Source organism: Cricetulus griseus, chromosome 2 (genome assembly GCF_003668045.3).
Source record: "Cricetulus griseus strain 17A/GY chromosome 2, alternate assembly CriGri-PICRH-1.0, whole genome shotgun sequence".
Classification (NCBI taxonomy): Eukaryota; Metazoa; Chordata; class Mammalia; order Rodentia; family Cricetidae; genus Cricetulus; species Cricetulus griseus.
In genome coordinates, this window is record NC_048595.1 from 84,857,029 (window position 1) to 84,863,336 (window position 6,308).

Genomic DNA, 6,308 nt, shown 5'->3' on the forward strand with positions numbered 1-6,308 from the left:
CATACTGCGGCCAAGCGTCACACCTCAGAACCTAAAAGGCCAAAGGAAATGGTAAAAGATATCTTAACTGGTCTTTGGAGAGGCCCGGATCCTATTCTCATAAGATCCAGGGGAGCTATTTGTGTTTTTCCACAGGATGAAGAGAATCCCCTGTGGATCCCAAAAAGACTCACACAAAGAGCCCCTTCGGACCTTCAAAAGTCGAAACTCCACCCTCTCCCTGGGAGTTGAGAGCCGCTATTATTATCCAGATTAACTCCTGTCCTTGACGGAGAGATTGTCATTGCTTAAGGGGTGGGGATGGGATTGTTTGGTGCAGCCGTTTGCTGCGGATTGATGTTGCTTCTCTGGCTGGTCTGTAAGCTCAAGGCTCAAACTAAAGAGAGACAAGATGGTTATCGCCCAAGCGCTTGTAGCTTTAAAACAAGGGGCTTCCACTGATATTTGGCTAACTATGCTTAAGCAATAGGCCACCGGCCAGACAGCTCTTACACACCCGGAGCCTAGGCTCATTGCACAGGGTAGAGTGTCTGGTTTGAGCAGCCCATGAGGGATGTTGAGCAAGGCATCGCACAGAGAGTTGCCCAGTATACAGGCTTCTCTGGGAGGCATGTTGTCCTGCATAAGGGTTGCCTGCCCGAGTCTCCCTTTCCCAGAAAAACGGCAGAGGACAGGTCGAGAGCGCTTCGGGTCAAGCTAACAGCCTGATGGCGACTCTTGTACACAGTCTTAATGTTTGATTGGGAAGGTACAACCTCTGCCTCTATCCCTCAACATATGGGTGACCTATTTGCTTGTAAAAATATAAAGCCTTATCATTAATTAATAAAAAAAGGGGGATCTGTAGGGAGCCGTCCCTGCATTCTCCATTATAATGATGGTGCCTGCAGGCACTGAATGTAAATTATTTCGCAGGCGCTGGGTAATTTTCCATTTCCTTGATCTCTGCCTATCCCATGGCTCATATGGCCTGAGGAGCTGAAGCCATTCATAGGGTGACACGTCCCAGGCGGGGCTGCCAGCCTTTATTAGGGGACGGGATTCTTGGCTCGGGGTCTCCGCTCTGGTAAGCTTATGCTCTCCTCTCTCAAGATGCATTAAAGCTTTCCTGCAGAAGGATCCGAGTGTCCTGTGTGATTCTTGCCAGCGAGAATATAGCTCGGGACAACACTGTGTATGTATAGTCCACGTGGGTCCCCACTGTCCCTGGGTAGACAGTGGTGAACAAGACAGGTATTCATGGATGATGGGGACATAGAGAACTAACAAGTAATGAAATAGGTCAACAATTACAAAAAATAGAATCATTTGGAGACAAGTAGGGAAGTGTGGGAAGGACTCAGGATTAACATTTAAGGTAAAAACCAAAAAATGAAGTCGAACCAATCAGGCAAAGAGAAAGAGTATTCTAGATAGGACAGTGTGCTCAAGACTGAGGTTTCAAAGACTTCATTTGCCCAGTGACATGAAGGAAGAGGCTGAGTGGAGGAATGACGCCTTAACCAAAATTAGCTGGGCATCTTGAAAACACTTCCCAACAATGACTTTGTCCAAAGTACTAGGCAAAGAAGCAGACAGATGGTGTGTGTGTGTGTGTGTGTGTGTGTGTGTGTGTGTGTGACACAAAGCATTTTAAGGAAGGGAGTTGCTGGACTTAGTTTGCATTTTAAAAGTTACTTCTGGCTACTAGATGGAGAAAAGATTATTGGAATGAGGCAGAGGTGGACACAAAAAGACCAGGACAAGTTATCTGAGAAAATGATGGTGTTTTGGACCATACAGTGTTACTGCTAAATACAAATGCATCCTTAAGGAGTATTTGGAAGAGACTGATGATGGACTGACTACAAGTGGGGTGTTGAGAGAGAAAAATCACAAACTAACTGGATTAGAGGAAGATCAGTCCTCAGTTTCCGTGACTTGGAAAGGCCAGAGAGAAGTAAGTTTAAGAGATCTAACAAAACATCAGATATTCACAGTGGTTCAAATAAGCAAGAGGTTTATTTGGTCTGATGTAACCTTTCAGAACTGATATCAGGATCTCATGATACTGCTTGTGTCCCAGTGTTGCAGTATATTTGATCATACTGTGAACCCTGAGGTTGCATTATTTGCTGGATAAACCTGTTTCTAGTTGTGATGTGGCCCACCTTTAATACACACCTTTAATACAAGAGGAGGTCGGTCAGCCAGGTACTTTTTTTGCCTCTCTGAGGTAGCTGATTTTCACTCTAGCATCTGGCACTTGAGTTTTTATTGGTGAAATTGAATGATTTAGATTTTGTTAAAAAAAATAACATCCCAGGGTCCTTCTATTTCTACTTTCTTACAGCCTGTGAACTTCATAATAACAACTGGCTGCTGTACCTCTGTGTATGCCCCATGAAGGGAAAAAAAAAAAGGTCACTTTAATAAAAATGTTCCTAGAATTCCTATCTAATAACTTATATTTATATCTCTGAATAGAATTGACATGTAATAGCTTCTAACAGTAAGGGAGCTTTCTAGGCGCATTGCAAACAGTGCTGGGATTCTTTCTAGCAAGAAAGTGAGAGAGAAAGCATCTGCCTCGGGTTTAAATCAGAAACTCAGTTAAGAGGATGTCAGGTTTGAAATGCCAGGCAAAAAATGTCAAGACCCTTGAGTACATGAATTCATGGAGCCTGGGAGACAGCATAGGACAATTTCAATTTGGGGAGCTTGTGTATATAGGAAGTTTTTGTGTTTTGTTTTCCAAATACAATGAAAACATCTAGTTAATCCCAAAAGGATTAGCTTTACAAGAGAGAAGGAATAGCTAGAGTAGCCTAGTTAGAAGAAATACGAAGATTCAGACAGTCCTTTCAGGAGAGCCGATTCCATTCTTAGCATGGCAGAAAGATGAACACAGATGCAGAGATGCTTGTGATCTTGATCGTTAAAAGATGAAAGCCCTGTCCAACAGCTTCATGCACTCAAGAAGCTCATGTCAGATCAGTTGCTGAGTAGGGAGCTTGAGAGCAGAAGGAAAAGTACAAACCCAGGATAACCTGGTGTGAGAAGGCCTGTTGAGGGATTCCTGGTGTTCCTGAATGTGCCCCTGTGTTGCTGTGATGAGAGTAACACCTGTTGAGTTGTGTGATTTGCTCCAAAAATGTTCAGCTGCCCATGGGAAGGTATGGAAAAGGCAGAAGCTGCTCTGTTCACAATTAGGGTTATGTCAGAGGATGACCCTGCTGACAAGGGAAAAGAAAAACATAGATGCTGAAGTCATCTGCCAGAGATGGATTACATCTGAACTAAACCAAACTACACATCTCATCCACCCTATAATGCTAATAAGTGGACCGAAAGGAAAACACCTCATTAATGGTAACAATATGAGCTTTATTATGTCAGGGAGGTCAACTTCCCACAGCTACTTCTCTTCCAAAGACTGGCAGGTGAGGGGAGTTAGCCTGTACCAACAACCTTGCCATTCAGGCTTGCCGGAGCAAGTAGGCTACAAAGCCCAGCCTCTGCTAGGGAGACTCACGCAAGAGTCATTTCTTTTTTAAAGCCTTCCAGACAGGTCAAAGAATACTAGATTATCCATTGCTGATTTGCCTTCCTAACCAAAGCTTTTTAAAAGGGTGTGTAGTGCACTCTCAGGAAATTCCATTCTACCCCTTACAGACAGAACTTGGAGGGGCCAACGTGGAAGGAAGCATGTGGCACAGGGTGGATGAGATTGACCTGTGGCTAGTGAAGGTGAGAGGATGCAAAGGCTGGAGTGTGCTGTAAAGTTTGCCATCAGAGATGGCCCATAAGACGACACTGGATGGCAAGCAGAATCCCCTGATGTGGGCTCAGATGGCCAAGGAGATTTGAACCTGGAAGATACTTTGTAGAAAGATTTTGCTCCAGAGATCTCAACAATGTACCATAGGGGGAAAAAAGTCACATGAGGCCATTTAACTTATACACACATGTACCTCACACCCAGGTCACTGTCAACAAAGCAGGACCAACATTTACTTGATTCCTACTTCTGTGATCGAAGAATCTGCATATCCTCAAATTGAAATCCGAACACCAAAGCAGTAAGGTGTTTGTGAGGTGTTCAGGTCATGAGGGTGGAGCCCTCATGATTGGGATAGGTGTCTTTACAAAAGAAGCTTGAAAGACTTTCTTCCCCTTCCACAAGACACACAAGCAGCATGCCTGGAACTGTTATGTTGATCAGGCTGGGCTTGAACTCAGTGTTATCATTGTTTATTATTATTATTATTATTTTATTATTTATTATTATTATTTATTATTATTTATATTATTATTATTAATTTTTAGTGTGTATGAGTGTTTTGCCTGCAGAGGGCATCAAATCCCCTGGAACTGGAGTTGCAGTTGTGAGCCACCATGTGGGTGTTAGGAATTAAACATAGGTCCTTTGGAAGAACAGCCAGTATTGAACTCTCTCTCCAGTCCTTACAGAGGTTTTGTTTATTTGTTTTTGTTTTTATTTTTAATATTCATCAGTTGATAATTTGTTATTGTGTCCTAAACACTAGAGTGGCGAAAGCCATAATACAGTAGTTCTAAAACTGCCGTGTGTGGGATCCGGATGCGGCGCCGTGACCTGCTGGGAGACTGACCCGTCTGCAGGGGAGCACGGATGGCTCAGGTGCGACTTTATTGGAAAGATGAAACCCGATGAAACACCTATGTTTGACCCAAGTCTGCTCCAAGAAGTGGACTGGAGTCAGAATACAGCCACATTTTCTCCAATGAATCCTGGAGAAGGCCTGGTTTTGAGGCCTCTTTGTACTGCAGACTTGAATAAAGGTTTTTTTAAGGTCAGTTGACAGAGACTGGTGTCGTCAGCCCTGAGCAGTTCATGAAATCTTTTGAGTGTATGAAGAAGTCTGGGGATTACTATGCCACAGTTGTGGAAGATGTGACCTTCCACATTGTTGCTGTAGCAACAATTTATAACATAAATTTATCCACTCATGTGCTAAGAGAGAGAGAGTAGAAGATGTGATTGTTAGTGATGATTGCCGAGGGAAGCAGCTCGGCAAACTGTTATTATCAACTCTCACTTTGCTAAGCAAGAAGCTTAACTGTTACAAGATCACCCTTGAATGTCTACCACAAAACGTTGGCTTCTACCAAAAGTTTGGCTATACAGTGTCTGAAGAAAATTACATATGTCGGAGGTTCCTAAAGTAAAGACCACCACCAAGACAATGAATGCTCCAAGGCTTACTGTTCATTTTTGTTGCTGCAACCCAGTAAGCTCCATACCTACTAGACTGAAAAACCACTGTAGGATGCAAGTATAAGCGACACAAGAGCATGCCTGTGGCTGCTGGGACTTGCTCTGAGTTAAGAGTACAAATGATCATAAAGGGGATGATTTTTAACCAAAGGAATGTATTTTCAACTTGAATCTTTTCTTGCATCGTATTTTTCTAAAGTTTGTCTTCATTTCTTGGTAGTCAAGAGTGTGGGTAGTAAAGAGTTACATCTGCTCTGTGCTGCTCATTTTTAAATATATTTATATATATTAAATAAGGCTGTTTTTAATCACATAAAATTATTTTGTTTCATACATCTCAATAGACTTAAGGGTGCACCATTTCTCACATTACAAGGAGTTAGACACATCTGTTGTTATAACCAGATAGATATTTGCACATCTAAACATTGTTGATCCTAATACTGCATACAACGTGGGCAATCTTTTAAACTATTTTACTAAGTGTTCGTATACTTCTATGCAGACACTACATCGCCTGTCTCATTTGTCAGATGATGTAGAATTATCCAAGGGCAGACCTAGAGACCCAAGGTTCTTTTCATCAGTGAGTGAGCAGCTGTCAGAGGAGGTACTTTTACCCTGGTTTCTTTATCATGGGCATCTGTGTCACAAAATGCATGGTACTGCCTTTGTTATACATCCTTAAAACAGTAGCTTTTCTATTCAATGTGATTACAATGGTACTATTGCTCTGATCATTGTCCTGTTTTATTTATTTTAAGATTTTGTGAAGTAAAATTACATTGTTAACAATGGTTCTAATCTTTTGCATTCCATGTTACTACATTAAACTTGTTTATATGACTAGTCCTCTCAAAAAAAAAAAACTGCCGTGTGTGTGTGTGTGTGTGTGTGTGTGTGTGTGTGTGTGAGAGAGAGAGAGAGAGAGAGAGAGAGAGAGAGAGAGAGAGAGAGAGAGAGAGAGAGAGAGAGCAGGATCTTGTTTACTGTGAACTGGCAGGTCAGAAGTAGGAATATGGTTCTGCATTTCTACCAAGCTGCTGCTGGTGCAAGGACAGCACTCAAA

The 6,308-nt window shown here is 42.3% G+C and overlaps 1 pseudogene; it reads left to right on the forward strand.

Annotated features, from left to right (window-relative positions):
* The first annotated feature begins 4,643 nt into the window (after window positions 1-4,643).
* LOC100756573 lies at window positions 4,644-5,413 on the forward strand (annotated as a pseudogene).
* Window positions 5,414-6,308: the final 895 nt, after the last annotated feature.